The sequence below is a fragment of the Misgurnus anguillicaudatus genome, chromosome 12, assembly GCF_027580225.2.
Source record: "Misgurnus anguillicaudatus chromosome 12, ASM2758022v2, whole genome shotgun sequence".
Lineage (NCBI taxonomy): Eukaryota > Metazoa > Chordata > Actinopteri > Cypriniformes > Cobitidae > Misgurnus > Misgurnus anguillicaudatus.
In genome coordinates, this window is record NC_073348.2 from 7058451 (window position 1) to 7077996 (window position 19546).

General features: G+C 35.3%; 2 long non-coding RNA genes across 3 annotated transcripts; both read left to right on the forward strand.

The window, feature by feature from the left end:
• The first annotated feature begins 1105 nt into the window (after window positions 1-1105).
• On the forward strand, window positions 1106-3296 carry LOC141369147 (uncharacterized). Of its 2 annotated transcripts, XR_012372713.1 has the most exons (4): window positions 1106-1283; window positions 2980-3020; window positions 3095-3192; window positions 3264-3296. It is a non-coding gene; the product is annotated as an uncharacterized lncRNA (long non-coding RNA). The 2 variants fall into 2 exon arrangements; XR_012372712.1 differs by lacking the exon at window positions 1106-1283 and having other exon boundaries at window positions 2686-3020.
• Window positions 3297-3342: 46 nt separating this feature from the next.
• Window positions 3343-5957, forward strand: LOC141369148 (uncharacterized). The gene is made up of 3 exons (XR_012372714.1): window positions 3343-3381; window positions 4785-4856; window positions 5001-5957. It is a non-coding gene; the product is annotated as an uncharacterized lncRNA (long non-coding RNA).
• The last annotated feature ends 13589 nt before the right edge of the window (window positions 5958-19546 follow it).

Here is a 19546-nt window from a genome sequence, read left to right on the forward strand (position 1 = left end):
AACTCATCTACCTCAAATCATTCTTTTTAAAGAAGGTATACTTCGGAAATTAGCGCGTCTGGTGTTTTTTGTTTTGCACGTCAGGTGTTTTGCTTTACAAAAAGTAAAGTCAAACCAATTATAATTATAAATAAAATACAAATTATAGTTATGACTTTATAAAACAATTTAATTTAACGAAAACTACCTCTGATGCCAAGTAGGCTATCTTTCATCAATGAGCTTAAGATGCAGTTGTTGTCTCTTAAATTAAATTGTGGATGTTTTTGTTTAAGGCCAGTTTGACTTGTTAACATGCAAATAAATATTCATTTAGGCTGTCTGTTGCTTATTAATTTTCCCGCTCATCCCTCACAAACCAATGTATCCTGAATTCAAGGGCGAAGTCACTTTGTGGTCTACACTAATTTGGGACAAAAATGGTGCTCTGCAAGATTTTGCGCATCATTCGGTGTATGTAGCCTACGCTAGAAAATAAACACTGCGCTTCGACTAGTGTGATTTTAAAGAACAACTGAAACTTTTCGTAACCTTTTATGTCTGCTTATTGTAAAATTGATACCAAAAGGTAATGCACGCCAGATACCTATTCGGGCTACTGATGCGCACTTTCCTGAGGTCGAGATCAAGATGCGTTCGCAGCCATAATTTCATTCAGCACAATCTGTTACGCCACACCAAGACAGTCAAAACAAAAATTTTTGTTGTTTGATTTCCCCAGTACCTTTGTTTCTTAAATAACTTAACACAATGAGTAAAAACAGTTTATAACCTTGACTGTACGAACTTCGAAGGCGCGCTACACATTCAGCTGAAACAGCGGGTTTGGGCTGGTTATTTTAAAGTTTTATATGTAACGTTAATAAATACTTTTGAGTAACAAACTGAACGGAGCACAAAATGTTTTTTTTGTCATTTACAGATGCAGTAAAAAGGTGGGACAAGAAGGCTACTGAACATGATGTTCAAATAGCAGTGAGAGACCACCTAAAACATGCCCCTGGAAGATCTGGCGGCGGGGGATATTCTGCGGCTGCAAAATAAATTAATAAATGCTGCTTCTTTATTTTAATCTTTAAAATTTTTGGCACTGGGGGATATAGGTGACCGTGATTTTGCCAAGTAGGGAGTGTTCCTGGATTAACATCTCTTTGTTGATCCTGGATCCACATTTCAATCAACCAATCACAGCCCTCTGATGTCATCAGTGTGTGCCTACCAAACCATCACCGATTGACCACATGTGGATTCCCTCCATTTTCCACCCCAGCAGGCTAAAAGAGGTAAGATATTACATTGATCCTGTTGAATTTTACCCAATAATGAAATTTTGTAAAAGCATTTATCGCAAAAATCATGCAATTCAACTGAATAAATACAATTTCAGCATTTTTGTGACCAAAAGCATTGTGTACAAAAACTGAATTTGCTTATGATCTACTGTTAATTATTACAACGTTTAAGGAGATTATATTAAAATATTTTTTTAAACTAGTGTTAGACTGCATTTTTGCCTTTTCTGTTTAAACGAGCTGTTGGCTGTATTAAGGAGTTTCAAAATTAAAGTTTGTGTCTGTTGGCGTTGATCCCATTAGAATAATTTCAAAACAGTCGAAAAGTGTTACTTTTTATATGCTACAGTCTGAAATAACAATTTTTTTTATTTAGAATCATTTCAATGCAGTCGAAATTCCTGCACCATAATAATTTCTGTTTAAATTTTCTGTTTAAATTCGCTGATGTTGATCCTGGACCATCATAATAATTTTTGTTTAAATTCGCTAATGTTGATCCTGGACCATCATAATAATATCTGTTTAAATTCGCTTATGTTGATCCTGGACCATCATAATAATATCTGTTTAAATTCGCTAATGTTGATCCTGGACCATCATAATAATATCTGTTTAAATTCGCTGATGTTGATCCTGGACCATCATAATAATATCTGTTTAAATTCGCTAATGTTGATCCTGGACCATCATAATAATATCTGTTTAAATTCGCTAATGTTGATCCTGGACCATCATAATAATATCTGTTTAAATTCGCTAATGTTGATCCTGGACCATCATAATAATATCTGTTTAAATTCGCTGATGTTGATCCTGGACCATCATAATAATATCTGTTTAAATTCGCTTATGTTGATCCTGGACCATCTTAATAATTTCTGTTTAAATTCGTTGATGTTGATCCTGGACCATCATAATAATATCTGTTTAAATTCGCTTATGTTTATCCTGGACCATCATAATAATATCTGTTTAAATTCGCTTATGTTGATCCTGGACCATCTTAATCATTTTTGTTTAAATTCGCTGATGTTGATCCTGGACCATCATAATAATTTCTGTGTAAATTCGCTGATGTTGATCCTGGACCATCATAATAATATCTGTTTAAATTCGCTTATGTTGATCCTGGACCATCTTAATAATTTCTGTTTAAATTCGCTGATGTTGATCCTGGACCATCATAATAATATCTGTTTAAATTCGCTGATGTTAATCCTGGACCATCATAATAATATCTGTTTAAATTCGCTTATGTTTATCCTGGACCATCATAATAATATCTGTTTAAATTCGCTTATGTTGATCCTGGACCATCTTAATCATTTCTGTTTAAATTCGCTGATGTTGATCCTGGACCATCATAATAATATCTGTTTAAATTCGCTTATGTTGATCCTGGACCATCTTAATCATTTCTGTTTAAATTCGCTGATGTTGATCCTGGACCATCATAATAATTTCTGTGTAAATTCGCTGATGTTGATCCTGGACCATCATAATAATTTCTGTTTAAATTCGCTGATGTTGATCCTGGACCATCGTAATCATTTCTGTTTAAATTCGCTGATGTTGATCCTGGACCATCAAAATAATTTCAGTTTAAATGCATTGGGTTAGAGAACTTGTTATACTTGTTGGAATTATATTTGTTAACTGTTTTTTTCTCTTTCGTTGTTTACAGTGATACTTTACAGTCACATCACATATGATTTATTATGACTGGTAAGGGTGCAATTAGAATTTTCATATTATAAATAATTATAATAATTTTTCCAGTAATTTCTTTCTTTACACAGATCGCACTTTAGAGTCCTTGGTGGGCTGTATTGGGCCTTACAGTCTTTCAGCTGGCCATTTAAAAGCATTGTATGAGCCAGGTTACATTCCAGATGTGGTGAGTTAATACTGCATTCTAAATGACAGATGGCTTTTTTAACGGTTTCTAACTACAGCTATTATCAATAGGTAATAGATGCCCTCATGTTTATCATCTGCAAGGTATGTTATTTGAAATTAACCATTTAAATACAATTATTTAAATGGATCCGGATCACAGAGGGTCAAAAGTCACTACTTTTGCAAGGTGCATTAAATATTTTACATACTTGATAATTTATTATTTAAAGGTGGAAAAGAGGATGTTTGTTTAATACATTTTTGCAATGTTACCTGAAACTGTCTTTACTAAATGATAAAAGACTATTTATTAGGCGCACTGAAAGTAATAAAATTAATATATGTCATCTGTGCATAAGGTAGGGCCTTATAAACATCAGCCAATCGTTGATGCAATCATCGCAATCGTCATTGGCCCTCTGGCTTGTCAATCACTGCCATTACGTTTCTTGGGAGAGACGTGCGCGCTCCAGTAACGTTACACGAGTGACGCATGCGCATAGCGCATGAAACTCCGTCTTAAGTTTCGGTTTGTTTTCATTTTCGCTCCTGCACCATGGAAGAGAAGAAACCCGAAGGAGGACGCAAAAGAAAGAGTTTTTAAGTCGCTGAGAAGAGGAGAAATTTGTCAGAAGAATGTTATCTAACCAGAGTCGTTATTGGAGAAACATTTCAACACTGGAGAGCAATGAAGGAACAGAGAGGTGTCAGACGCGCAGGTCGCAAAAATTCTCTTCGACAGGTAACAGTGATTATTCTTTCTTTGTGGAATAATTATTGTTGTACTGTTATTCAGGTATATCGACGTTGTTCTTGTACTGTAGTTGTAAGTGACCAGGCTGCTACACGCTAGTTGAAATGGGAGTAGCGTCGACTGATCTAACTTTACGTCTTATGTGTTTATTATCATATCTTTTCACATAATGAATCCACTGACGCGACACAGCATATGCCAGTGGTAAACAAACACTCGTGTTCAAATACTCGTGCACGAGTTATGGAAGGCGTTTCCTAGATATGAGCTGTGAAGGAGGGAGGCTGTTCTTGCGCATGCGCTTATTTAAAAAACTCAGTAACGGTCTTTGGATTCTCAGTCGGCGGAAACATCCTCTTTTGCGCCTTTAATATAAGTAAGACATTTGCCTTTCTAAAAAATAAAGCTATGACACTAGTCTCACCAAGTGGAATTGCAGAAATGTGCATTGTTTTCATTGGGTTATGTACACACCTTTCAATGGTTGAGCCAGTGTAACCAAGGCAGAAGTTGTAAAGACTAATAGTCCAACTGCAGGAAGGTTTGCCAAGAAATTTCATGCTCCCTTGTAAAATTATTTTTTTTGTATTTTCAAAATACCTTTTAAAAAGGTCATAATATGTTTCATTTTGGTACAGACATTTGGTACATTTGAGTAACCAGTATGCACCTTTTAGGTATAAAAGTGTACCGCCCCAGTGATAGCTTTTGTACCTTCTTGTACCCTTTCTCTGAGAATGTAGCACACAAGTAGTACATATTTGCATCATCTTTCACACGAACACAAATTTACCTAAAGTAAGAGAATGTTTTAACTAATCATTCTGTCTTTCTAGAAAAACATACTTAAAAGCTATGAGAGAGTCATTGGTGCTGTGCTGGAAAATAAAAATCACTGGACACTTTTTGTAAGTACACCAAATCATACCATACCATTTTTTTAAGCTAATGCTTAGAAATGACCATTTGTTTTTTTCATCCTGCAACAACAACAAAAATTGACATTTGAGGATTATTATGAGATGACTGTATCTTCTGTACTTATTCTGTAGTTCTGTGACCTAACTAAACAAGAGGTCACATATATGGATTCATTTGGTGAGACAAATGAAAAGAAAGAGAAGATTCTTAAGAACTGGAGGTAGTAAATTTACATTAACATTGAAAAGATGTTTTGGCCTGTACAAAGTTTCTACCTGTCTTATTTAGTTGATCCTAGTATGTTACCTAAAAAAATGTAAATTCTGTTGTCATTTGTTCACTCTCAAACTGCTCCAAACCATGTTTTTTTTATTCTGTTGAAAACAAAAATATTTTGAATAACATTGGTAACAAAACAACATACTACTTGAACAACTTCTTCCGCATTCTTCTCAGTCTGGCTAATCCATTTTGGTAACAGCTTTCAGTGTATGTAAATGCAGAAATCATGGTACATTGAGCCATATCATACACCCAGCACAATGCAATGGAAGGTGCGATGCAAGTGTCTCTTAGCTAGTTTCAGCCTGACACGGTTATCATTTTACAGTTAGTAATATGCACAACCCCTGCACACTCATAAAGATAAAGATAAAAATACCTTTATTTCATAATGGATACTCATTGCATGTATCAGAATTACATATTTGCAGGAATGACAAATGCAGATCTGGTTTCCTCTCTGGAGAAGCGTTCAATCGTTGCTCTTGCAAATTTCACAAGAATAACTTCTTCAGTGTTCACTGGTTGGTGAGCTCGGTTTAAGCGAAGCTCTGTCTGTGAAACCAGTCCATAGTTCTTGCACTGTCAGAAAAAAAAAAGTAGAAAACTGTACCTTTTTTGTCAATCCCAATGTACCGTTTTTTACCTTTACAGGTATATAAACATAATACAATGTTGTACCTTTTACTGTTCCTTAAGGATCGATTGTGTACCTTTAAAGGTACAGTTAACTGTTTTGTACTCCTAAAACTGAACTGGTACAAAATTGTTCCTTAAGGTACACAATTGGTCCTTATGGTATAATATTGTACCCCATAAGGTACAACATTTTAATTTGTTGTACACTTGTTAACACACATTGACAAACTTTATTGTACACACCTACGCGTCTATATGTTTTTTAACTTGTTTTTCACACTTTAATGATACATTCTCAGTAGTAGTTATCAGTAGGGTACATGACAAGTTTTCGTAATAAAACATTTCTTGCTAAAAATGTATCAATCAGTACTTTTTAACTTGAGCAAACTACTTGAAATTGTATGTACTTAAAGGAACAGTGTGTAGGATTGTGGCCAAAACTGATATTGCAATCACAAAACTTGTGTCTAAAACTGGTACTGCAATCACACAACTGGGGCCCGTTCTTCGTACGTCGCTAACTCAGTTAGCTGGATTTGATTGTTGACAATTTGGCATGATCTTGGATCGTTTGGTTCTTCAAAGCTCATCCTAGACTTGCTGTCATAGCAACCGGTCTGTAAGCTCAAACCTGCTCGGGAGCAGGCTTATTGCATGTAAACAAGATTAGTTTGTACCTTTTTAAGCGGATGTGATACGGAAAATCTGACGCAGTCGCGTATTCTCCATTATACGAGCGCAATCTGGGTAAGATGCATGATTAATATAAAGAGCTTTTCAAATTCAACACGTAATAAAAAAGGATAGATTTATTAAATCTTTTAGTGATGTTATTTTAAAAATATATAATATAACAAATATTCATTTTCTACGGTGGCTCATTGCTGCCACATACATATTCTTTTTTTCACTCAGTTATGTCGTTATAACGACATCTTTTCTCGTTATAACGAGATATTATGACGTTAAAACGACATCTTTTCTCGTTATAACGAGATATTATGTCATTAAAGCGAAATGTTTTTCTCGTTATAACGAGATATTATGTCATTAAAACGAAATGTTTTTCCCGTTATAACGAGATACCATGTCATTAAAACGACATCTCCCTCTCTCCAAATGTACACATTTTCCGTATCAAGGAGGTATTATATCATTTAAATAACACATATTCTCACGCACGCTGTTTCATTAATCGACCCTTCAATGCAGAACTGCTTTTTGCAAGATCATTGGACATTTAACTCACCTAATTCATTCTAACTTTATTCTTTTCATTTTTACTTTTTTATTAGTTTATTATGATTAGGCAATGTTGACAGGACGCTGCAGACTGCACGCCGGAACTCCACCCCCACAAGAATCAAACGGAGAAATTGGACATGGCACCACTCCCCGTGCACGAACCTGGCCGCTACGGGAAGCTTTTCATATGTAAACTGCAACATCTCAAATGTATTTAGGCTGGGTTTTTTGTCAGTGTAATTCGACCCTAGATGGTGTGGTGCCTTATCTTAACAATGTTACAAACATTAAACCCGAGTTAATTACAATTTTATGCTGTGATCAAAGCTGTATTTTTATTTTTTTGTGCAATATTTTGCTCATGAAATTTTTGTTTTTAAAGAAATAAAAATTTGCCCAAGTCATTTCAACTATTTATTAAGTTCAATTCATATAAAAAGTTGCAGAAGCAATTTAATGTCCCACCCAGAAAACAGACTGTCACAGCTAACACAAAACGTTCCCATAACGTTAGTTTTTGGTTATCTTTCGGTCATTTTTTGGGAACCAAATAATAATGTTCTGGGAATATTCTTTTTATGTTTTATTTTTGGGAACCATAAAATAACAACCCAGTCTCACCCCATGTCGTCAATATTTGACGACACTTGACCATTCGTCAATATGTGACGCGGAGGGTATTGACGAACTGGGGACTTCAATACTATTACGTCCGTTGCATTCTCTTCTCCTATTTTCTTACCATTTTCGCGTCGGTTTAGGGTTAGATTTACATAATGACATCCCTACCCAAACCTAACTCTAACCCCAACGCTGTTTAATTTCGCGTACACTGTTTAATTTTGCGTAATCTAACCCTAAACCGACGCGAAAATGGTAAGAAAATAGGAGAAGAGAATGCAACGGACGTAATAGTATTGAAGTCCCCAGTTCGTCAAAAAATGACGCGAAAGGTATACCCTCCGCGTCACACACCGACGAATGGTCAAGTGTCGCCAAACACCGACGACATGGGGTGAGACTGTGTTAAAAATAACGGTCCCATAATGTTGCAGGGTGATTATTTAAAAATAACTTATACAGAACCTTCTCTAATGGTTGTTATTATTATTTATTTTATTTCATTTGAGGAAATGAAGTGAAAGCATAATTAAACCCATTATTTAGTGTGCACGTTTGATACGTGCGCGTTCTTCTGCACGCGCTTCTTCAGGCACCGCTCTTCACCAGTAGGCCTACCCGACAAAAAATTACGGTCACTTCGTTTTACCTCTCAGAGACTTCCCTTTATTTAGCTTTTTTATCTTTCTTCATTTAGTAACTTAAATATGTGAGAAGGAATATTTGAGTTATTTTTGATCGACTTGACACGTCTATATGAGGAGAATATGATGTTAGAAGTTTTTGATTAATGTACACGGGTAGACTGTGGTAAGATCTGTTATAAAATGTTTATGTGTCATTTCGTTTTTACCTCAGAGTCTAACATTATTCTAGTGATTTCTTTTTTTCTTTGTTCATTTAGTGACTTAAATATGTGAAAACGAAAATGTATTTTAGTCATTTCCAATAGAGAATAAGAAGCTTTTGATTGTTGTAAAAACTGAAAGCTAGGCGGCTAAACTGATATGTTAAGGTAAAGTAAATGAAATGTTTATTTATTTGTCATTTCGTTTCACCCCAGAGTCTAACACTATTCTAGCAATTTCTTTTTCTCTTTTTTCATTTAGTAACTTATGTGAAAACGAAAATGTATTTTAGTGATTTTCATCTATGAAGAGATGATGTTAGAAGCTTGATTGTTTTAAATTTAAATAACAGAGAGGCGACTTTGGTAAGATCTGTTACTAAATGACTAAAATGTTTATTCTTTTAAATAAATATCTGTTTTAAGTCATCTATTGTTGAAGTCACTGGTTATATTTGATAAAATGTAATGTTATATAAATACTATGTGCGATGTACAATTTGTTTAGGTATTTTTATTTAAAATAACCTGCAAACATTCATATAATATTTCAATAGACAATTATATAATAAAATAATTTAATTATTATAGATTTTTATTACATTTATTGTTTTATTCCTCTGTATTATATGGAGCAGTGTTTTACTTATTTCAGATAGATATATAAAGATTTTGCGACTTCGTGGCAGATTCACCCCGGAGTATATTGCTATCTTGGGTCGATTTACACTTGGACAAAAAAATCCAGCCTAAATACATTTCAGATGTTGCAGTTCCCATAACGGCCAAGTTCGTGCACAAAGAATAGTGCCATTTCCAATTGCTCCGTTTGATTCTTGTGAAAGTGAAGTTCCAACGTACAGTCTGCAGCATCCTATCAACATTGCCTAATCATAATAAATTAATAAAAAAGTAAAAATGAAAAGAATAAAGCCAGAATGAACTAGGTGAGCCAAATGCCCAATGATCCTGCAAAAAGCAGCTCTGCACCGAAGGGTCGATCAACGAAACAGCGTGCGTAAGAATATGTGTAATTTAAATAAAATTTAAGTCTCCTTAATACGGAAAATATGTAAATTTAAAGAGAAAAAGATGTCGTTTTAATGACATAATATCTCGTTATAGCGAGAAAAACATTTCGTTTTAATGACATAGTATCTCGTTATAACGAGAGAGTATGTCGTTTTAGCGATATGGTGTCTCGTTATAGCGAGAAAAACATTTCGTTTTAATGACATAATATCTCGTTATAACGAGAAAAGATGTCGTTTTAACGATATAATATCGCGTTATAACGAGAAAAGATGTCGTTATAACGACATAACTGAGTGAAAAAAATAATATGTATGTGGCAGCAATGAGCCACCGTAATTTTCTGTACTTGTGCAACTTGTTTTTGTGTAACAGGTGTTTTAATTATTATTCTTAAACGAATGAGAAGACAAACATGCTGATCACATTCATTAATAAATTTGTTTGAATTTTCCTTAATAAAAATAGCAATCAATCATACCCAGCACTAATAGATGTTATGTACAATAAAGACTAGTACTCAGTGTGAAATAATTTTCATTTGAATAAACTAATCTCCTATTTTAGTTTTGCCTTTAGATTGTCAAGTAGCTTACAATGTCATGGATGAAAGGGTTTTCGTTTAGTATCTGTTTTATCTTTAAAACGTTGTCTACAAATATGTTACCCCGTCCCTTTCCTGTGACAAAAATGACCAAAATAACTAAATAAATGTGTTTTTTGCACATATTTTCAGATATATCTTTATCTTCTTTACTACACTTTTCTGTGCAGACTCAGTAGATGCAGGACTTTCAGTTAATGTGTAATACTGCTAATATAGTCAGAAATCAGTTAAGAATAATGCAATTGAAGTAAACTTATTTAACCACTTGCATATAGTTTCTCTAAAGGACTACCATCTGAGAGGATTTCTTTACTTTCCTGTGCATTGCTATCAGAAACGGTTGCATTTTATAATCTTTTGATGTAGAATAAAATTACCATTCCCTTACTGCACAATACTTTATTTACCACATTCTTGGAAACTGCTAAAAGTGTTGGTGTATTATCTACAACTGCACAAAAGAGAGGACAACACAATCTTATAATAAACTACAATTAAAATTGTATTTATCAGCAATGAAATTGTTGCATTGGCTGTAGGTTTAAGAGAGCAGCTGCCTCCAGAGATGATCTGTACAATCAATCAGTTTAGAGACATCACTCCTGCCAGCACATCACATGAAGATGCAGGACCACCACCTGTGTTTTTTTATTCTGCTTTTTATGTTGCTGTTTCAAACAGATAAAACAGCATTTTAACTGTTTTTAAAATAGATTTAAAGTACTTTAGGAGCATCAAATTTTAATTACAATCAGTAATTTAAATCTATGACAAGCATAGTAAAGATATCAAGATTATATTTTTACAGAAAATGTTACATTATTTATGGTGATTTATGTACAAAAGTAGCTTTAACTGGGTTTTTAAATTTAGTGTCATAAAAAGTTCACAACCTTTCATCAATAGCTCTCAGACTGTAGGGGTTAAAAAATGGGTGTGTTCTTGGCCATTGTAACAACTGGCCAATCACAGCGTTGCTGATCAGTGTTTCTACTATCGTGTGTATTGACTTTTCTTGCAGTGCACGAACACGCAGTGATCTCAGATAATTCAATCCTGCCATACTAATCATCAACAGCAGTGGTGTTCAAAGAACCAAATAAGCGAGATCATAATTAGCCAGATCTAAACATATGGGATGTCTCATTTGATCTCAGATGTATTAAGCGACGTACAAAGAACGGGCCTCAGGTGGCCAAAACACAAAATGACAACATAAACATCAGTTGAGGGCTGCAACTCCACTTTTTAAATGACAATATCCTGGCCGGACCACTGTTGTCATAGATATAAGTATTTGAAATAAAAATGATTTCTTAATGTCTAGTGACATATCAAGGCCATTTTATGATTCATTGATATACATTTCTTACATACTGTTCCTTTAAGTACAAGTAATAATACTTTTTGTGGAGAAATATTTAATTAGGTTATATGTACTTTAACTCAAGTACTTGGTTTGTCCATCACTGATTATTGGACCTAATAACTTTATTTTCAGTTCTTTTTTCCAAGGCAAAGGGGTGTATCCTGGAGTGGAAATGGAATGATGTGCCCCATCCACGGCAGGACGATGGACATTCTTGTGGAATCCATGTGCTAATGGTAGATATGTAAAATGTTAATGTTGTTTATGTGTGTGTGTTCACTCTACAAAATGCTGGGTTGTTCTTAACTCAGGGCTGGGTAACTATCGGACAGAACACATTGCTGGGTAAAATGACCCAAATAATGGGTTGTTTTAATCCAACTGCTGAGTTATTGTTAATCAGCCAGCAGTTGGGTTAAAACAATTCATTATTTGGGTCATTTTAACCCAGCAATGTGTTCTGTCCAATAGTTACCCAGCATTGTTTAGAGTGTATGTGCATTTATGTGTATATATACAGTGGTGGCCAAAGAATATTGACCTTTGATTAGAGTGAACGTAATTTTACTTATAGACTGTATAAATATTGAAAAAAGGCCTGTTAATTTATTCATTTATATTTTAGTTTGCTCAGGCCCTGCTTGATGGAAAAGGATTTATATTCTTCTACTGATATTCCTCAGCTGAGGGCACAGCTCTGCTACACTCTATTTTCCTCCTTGGGTACTCACTGTTAAAAAATGTAAGACAAACATACTTAAACAATTGTATAAGAAATGATGACTAATATCATGTTTTTCCCTTGCAGATAGAAGTATGAAGTGCACAGTGTACTGGGGTGTCCTAATGAAAGACAAGGTAATTAGAAGGAATGATGTTGTAATAAGTAGCATATATTCAATAATAGAAGAGTCCCTCTAGAGCAGTAATTCTCAAAGTGGTCCGCCAAAAGATGACCTAAACTAGGCAAGTGTTTATACAATCGTCACTTATTTAAATAGATTTTTAATGCACTTGCAAAACTGTGATATCAGTTCTTGCCATTCTGTTTTAATAACGTAAAAATGGATCGGTGGCTATACCAAAGAGGAGTCAAAAGAAGGATCAAGCGTCAACTGAAAGCAGCTAAAATCCACAGATCTATTAGTTTTGTAATGTACTAGTTTTTGTTTCATGTGTGAAATCCCTGTAATTTCAGTGATTTTGGACATTAACCCTCTGGGGTCCGACCATTTTGGGACACTGTCAGAGGTTCTGACATGCTCTTACATTTGGTCTTTTTTCAGTTGCTTTAAAACATAATAATGGCAAGTGTCTCATACCACTGTGTTAAGCACAAACTGAGCTAAAATATCATATAATCAACATGTATGTACATGTTTGTATTTTTGAGAGAAAAATGTTTATGCGTGGTTTTTGAAAAAGCAAAATTTTTAAGTCACTGATATAACTCCACAAAACTCATTCTAAACATGTTTTCCCAAGACTTTTCAAAAACAAGATCTAGTAGTCTAGAGTTTTTTCTTCAAAATGATGTGAAAAACATTCAGCCTTCTCTTTCACATAAAGCAATATATTGATTTACAATTTCTAAGACACTTTTTCCTGGGAAAGGCTGTATGCGTGGAGGTGAGATAGCTCCTGAATAATCAGTGATTGACAGCTGAGGAACAAAAGAGTTGCATAATGAGCCACATAATGAGCCTTGTTCAACAGGAATGTAACTTTCTCTCACTGCAAAAAATGATTTTCTTACGTAGTATTTTTATCTTGTTTTCAGTAGAATTATCTAAAAATTCTTACATCAAAATGTATTTTCTTGATGAGCAAAATGACCTAAGAAAATAATACTAGTTTTTAGATAAAAAATATACAATTTAAGTGAATTTGTGCTTAAACCAAGCAAAAATATCTGCCAATGGGGTGAGAAAATTTTACTTGAATTAAGTGTTTAAGAAAAAAGAAATCTTATTTCACACATTTTTTTCTCACCCCATTGGCAGATAATTTAGCTTGTTTTAAGGACAATTTCACTTAAATTGTATGTTATTTGTCTTGAGGCTGGACTTGTTTGCTTGGGTCGTTTTGCTCATCGGGAAAAATCATCTTGATTTGGGAATTTTTGGATGTTTCTACTGAAAACAAGACAAAAATACTAAGTAAGAGAGTCATTTTTTGCAGTGCTGTAGTAAAACCATGATAAAGTTTACTTGGGAATTTATAACAAAAAATTATATATATAATGTGTGTATATATAGAAATATTTTCTATTAATTTCACAAGTATACCTTTAAAAACCATAGTAATCATAGTAAAGGTACTGTTTTGGCAATCGTAAAAATGAACACACGGTAGTGTTTGGTTGGCCAGCGAGAGTTTCACTTTTCTGCAGTAAACAGCTCAAAATAAAAACTGCCTATCGTTGTCTGGACTCTTATTTGTGGTTTTGTTTACAGCCGCCGCCATTGCTACCTCACGTGTTGATCAGGAAAGCAGTACATTGTGTGCACACGCGAGTGATCATGTGTTTAATAAACTTGCTGTGCGGAGATATGCGCTTAGACGCAAGTAAATAAGGATTGTATTGTTTGCAATCGCGTATTTTATAAGAATACCAAAAACCGCGTCGAGTTTCCTGACTCGTGTGTTTGTTAATGTGTGTTCCCCTCGCGTGAAATGTTTGACGGAAGAACAAAGAAAACACTCGCGTCTGGAGATACTGACACACATACACAAGTAAATAAGGATTTAGATGTCGTGTTTGGTGCATTCGGATGAAACAATAAGGAATGGAGAGACTAGATTGTGGATTGCGTATCCATTGACTGCAGGAGACACAAGTTATGCATATGGATGTTTCTGCTCGTTCACTTCAATGGCGCGGGGGTGTGGCGATCTCATCTCATTAGAGATAATCAGGTAACAAGAGATAGACGGTACTTCTCTTCCTTCTCATACAGTTTACACCGAATGACAATATATGTTTTCGATCTCACTTACATCATTTAAAAGCTGACATTCCAAGCATTATGTAGACATTTATCTTTTGTTTCTACGACATGTATTCGTTAAGTTACAGTTCATTTTTCTGACGCGTTTGAGAAAGAACTTCACTGAGGAAGAGAGAACAAAACGCGCATCATGTTTATTTTCTTAATTTTACGAAAAGCACAACATTCTGTTTTTATTGGGAGTGGGCAGAAAAAAAACTAGACACTTTAACGTTTTAAATGGTGTATAAATTATGTCTGTATGTCCAAAATCAGCAGAGTTATCTAAGTCTCTTTGCGGAGTGAATCAAAAATAAAGAGCTTGCGGCGCCCGCGCCACAGCCGACCCCAGAGTGTTAATTTTTCTGACGTGTTTCTGAAAGGACTTCACTGAGGGAGAGAGAACAAAACACGCATCATGTTTATTTTCTTAATTTTGCGAAAAGCACAACATTCTGTTTTTATTGGGAGTGGACAGAAAAAAAACTAGACACTTTAACGTTTTAAATGATGTATAAATCATATCTGTATGTCCAAAATCAGCAGAGCTATCTAACTCTCTTTGCGGAGTGATTGAAAAATAAAGAGTTTGCGGCGCCGCTGTCGACCCTAGAGTGTTAATGCAAACATGGATTGAATCTGACAATGACCCTTCCTTTTTTATTTTTAACTAATTAAATGGATCTGTTAACAAGTCCTAAAGCATGATATATAAGTTACAGGAGATTTGTTCTGAAGTTTTACTTGCGTTTTCTTGTTTGTACAAACGGATGGGAACTGTCTGGGTGTATGCTTCCACATGTTGTACCCTGGATGTATTGAAAAGGTAACCCGAAAATAGTCAATATCTATGTAATTCCAGATGTCAATATCAAGTTGACATCATTCTATTCTGTATAACTGTCAGATAATTATTAACAGTCTTGTTTGTATTTCATGCAGGTGATTCAGGCAGATGCTGAAGGCAGCTGGGTGTTGATAAAATGTAGTGACTCATTTTCAGTTCGTTCACCAAAATGATTCGTTCAGATTCGTACGTAAAGGGTAATCTCACATACACACTTGCTGTATGGTTGCAACAATACAAGGTATATTTCCTTTACTCTGTTTGGGTGATCAGGTACTAAATGTGATAAAAAAAATGGTCATATTAATAGATATGACTTAAAATGTATTATATGTATGTAGCTTCAATGCTGTAATCTGTTTGGACAACCAAATGTTGGCTCGTAAATTTTACATGTGTTCATGTGATGTTAACAATAGTGTGTTAAAATGTGTTAGGGTTGTTTAAGGGCCAATCTCATTTCTCTGTCTTACCCCTTCCCCTTTGTCTTCGTCTTCCCCTTGTCCCTCGAAACTGAGTAAAGGGGAAAGGGGTAAGACAGATTGTTCGTCTAAAAAATGAGACACCACTCGATTACCATTTGCGTCACTTTCCCTTGCCGCTAACCGGCTGCTATGTAAACAGACAAGCGTTGACAAACAAAGAAGATGCCGTTGTCTCAGGTTGTGGTATCGATTGCCTGAGCGGAGCTCAACAAATAGCGCATAACTTAGCTGCTAGCTAGCGCATTAACTAGCGATTCAAAACAAAAATGTTACAATTAAAACCGCTTGAACATTTTATTAAAAGTATCATAAAACGTGTGTCATAATATAATCTCAATTAAACTGCAGAAAATAACATTACTTTCATTTTTGCGACGCCTTGACAGTTCGACGTTCATCAATAAAACGTCTTGATGTCGGCTCTCCTGAGAAATTCCTACATTAACGTTTACCCCTCTCTTTCAAGTGTGGTCATTATCACACTTCGTTTCAAGGGCCATGTATCCCTACGCCTTGGCCCTAGCGCTTGATCAAACTGAGAATTGAGACACCACTTCGCCTCACATGAACGCGCAAAACCGAGGTGAAGGGGTAACCGGAAGGGGAAGACAGAAAAATGAGACGCACCCTAAGTATAGTAAAGCAAAAATTTGAACGCTCCAGGTAGCATTTAATGATGCATTAATAATTCTACTTAATCTCCCAAAATGGACAAGTATAAGTAAAATTTTTGTATCTAACAATATCCCTACCTTGTATGCTGTACATCTTGTGTCAGCCAAATAATTCTAGAACTTTAATTATAGTGGCCTGGCTAACACTGAGTGAGGTATTTTTCTTGGTTATGGAAACACTGGAGTGAAAGCGTGTATATCTTATAAATGGGCTGTTGTATGTAAAGGTTTGTGTCTGTATTTCTTTTATATTTTTCTTTTAGTAGTTTTTGAAATGGACCAATGTGCGAAATAAGTAATGATGATGTAGCTGATGCTCTAAATATAACACAGTCTCACCCCATGTCGTCAATATTTGATGACACTTGACCATTCGTCAATATGTGACGCGGAGGGTATACCTTTCGCGTCATTTTTTGACGAACTGGGGACTTCAATACTATTACGTCCGTTGCATTCTCTTCTCCTATTTTCTTACCATTTTCGCGTCGGTTTAGGGTTAGATTACGCAAAATTAAACAGTGTACGCGAAATTAAACAGTGTACGCGAAATTAAACAGTTGTCACCTGGCGTTGGGGTTAGAAACAGTTGTCACCTGGCGTTGGGGTTAGAGTTAGGTTTGGGTAGGGATGTCATTATGTAAATCTAACCCTAAACCGACGCGAAAATGGTAAGAAAATAGGAGAAGAGAATGCAACGGACGTAATAGTATTGAAGTCCCCAGTTCGTCAAAAAATGACGCGAAAAGGTATACCCTCCGCGTCACATATTGACGAATGGTCAAGTGTCGTCAAATATTGACGACATGGGGTGAGACTGGGTTGCTAAATAAATAATAATTTTTGGTGGTTTCGTATTTCTTATGTGGTGGTTAATTTTCAATTCAAGTTATATTTGAGGTACTTTAAAATGACATTATGTAGACTGTTAGGGTCGATTTCCCAGACAGGGATTAGGCTAGTCCTAGACTAAAATAAATGTAAGAGCTGTCCAAACTGAAAAAAAAACTTGCACTGGCATATTTTAAAATACATCAGTGCCCTTTGTTTTGCCTCAAAATGCACATGAGTAATATTTTTAGTAAGGCATGTTTATTAAATCAAGTAATATTTCCTAATTAAACTAAGATCTAGTCCTGGTTTATGCTAATCCCTGTCCGGGAAATCACCCACAAAGTTCAAAATGGCCAAATCAACATGTCATGACACTTGCAGTAGTCTTGACAAATTTCATTAAAAACTATGATAACCATGTAGCCAATTAGAATGTTCAAGCAGACTCTGTACTGTAATATGTTAGTTTTAAAATGTATGAGATTGAAACCTCTAAATTTGCAGTACTCTATAATTTTCGTAATTGTTAAGGTGCAACCTAAATAAAATTTCCCTTCTGTTGTACTCACTCTTATACTGTCTTACTAAAGCTTTGTGCTAGTCACAAAGTTGTCTTCTGTCATTTTATGTATTTGTTACTGTCATATAATTTTGGAATGTTTTTTCCAGCTTCCATAGTGTCTTTCTCTTTATGTATGCCATGTGATAACTTTAAGACAGACATTAGCAGAAAATATGTACACTTATGATATATTCTTATAAATGTATCTTTAGAACATTCTAAAAAATATTAATAGTGTATTTACTTCATAATTATTTGGCGTCTTGTGAATATGGACACCACAACTTTCTTTCAAAACATCTAGAATAGGGAAAGCTTAGTTCTCATTTATTTTTATGCAAGCAGTGTGGCATTCAGATGTTGAAAGTATCAGAATTTTTAGCCAGACATTACAAATTTCACAGAACGTGCCTCTTTATATCATGTATACTGCTGAACTATTTTATTTAATGTCATTAGCAGTTGTTATGACCTACATCATCATGCCATGTGTTTGTAATTCATTTGCCTGCAAATCATCACCAACACTGATTAAGAGGTCTATAAATTTAGTGTCATTTGCATATCACCTTTACAGCGGCACAACGGATTCACGTAAAGTACGAGAAATCTTAAATTATTTAAAGGAAAAAGAATACCTAGAAAGCAGCTCCAGCAAAGAGCGTTATTATATCAGAAGAAGATGTGAAAATTTCACAATTAAGGGTAAGGGGATGATAACTTAATCTGAATAAAAATTAATTACAATTCAAACCTCAATTTATGAATATAACATTGCATCAGATGGATAGCTGCATTACATATGTAAACAACAAAAAGACCAGGGTGAACATCTGGCTAAAGTAGTCACAATACTTATGTTTTTTTTAACAAATGTTTGTTTTATTTTAGGTCACAGAGCCTCTGGAACTAGTTGGTATGGACCTAATAGGAAGGCTTACACCACCTGAAAATGGCCACCACTACATTTGTGTGATGGTGGATTATTTCACTAAATGGCCAGAGGCCTATCCTCTTAAAACCAAGAGGGCAGAGGAGGTGGCAGCTTGTATTACAGATTTCTTTTATAAATTTGGAGCACCTCAAAAAATTTTAACAGGTCAGGGAAGGGAGTTTGTCAACAAGGTTAGTACAACATGACTCAAAATAAGTTTAGAAAACGTCTCGGTTACTATCCTAACCTCGGTTCCCTAAGAGACGGGAACAAGACATTGCGTCCGCTGACGCTATGGGTTAACTCCTCCCACTTCACCAAAACTGAAATCTTATTGAACAATGCCATTGCAGGGCACTGGCCAATCGTCGCTGACCGCGGGAAAGCGGGAGCCTATAAAAGGCGGTGTAAGAGCAACAAACATCAGAAACTCGACTGAACGAATATGGCTGGCAAGCCGCGAGCTCGGCGCGTAACGCAATGTCTTGTTCCCGTCTCTCAGGGAATCGAGGTTACGATAGTAACCGAGACGTTCCCTATCGAGAGCGGTCTCTTGACATTGCGTCTGCTGACGCTATGGGAACATTGTACAACCACGCAGAGCGAGGGGTGAAGCCAGCCCTGCAACGCAATGTTGTCTAGAACACAACTAATAAAAACCCTGACACGCGGCGCCCGTAACATAGGGGGCGTGTCCGGCCAATAG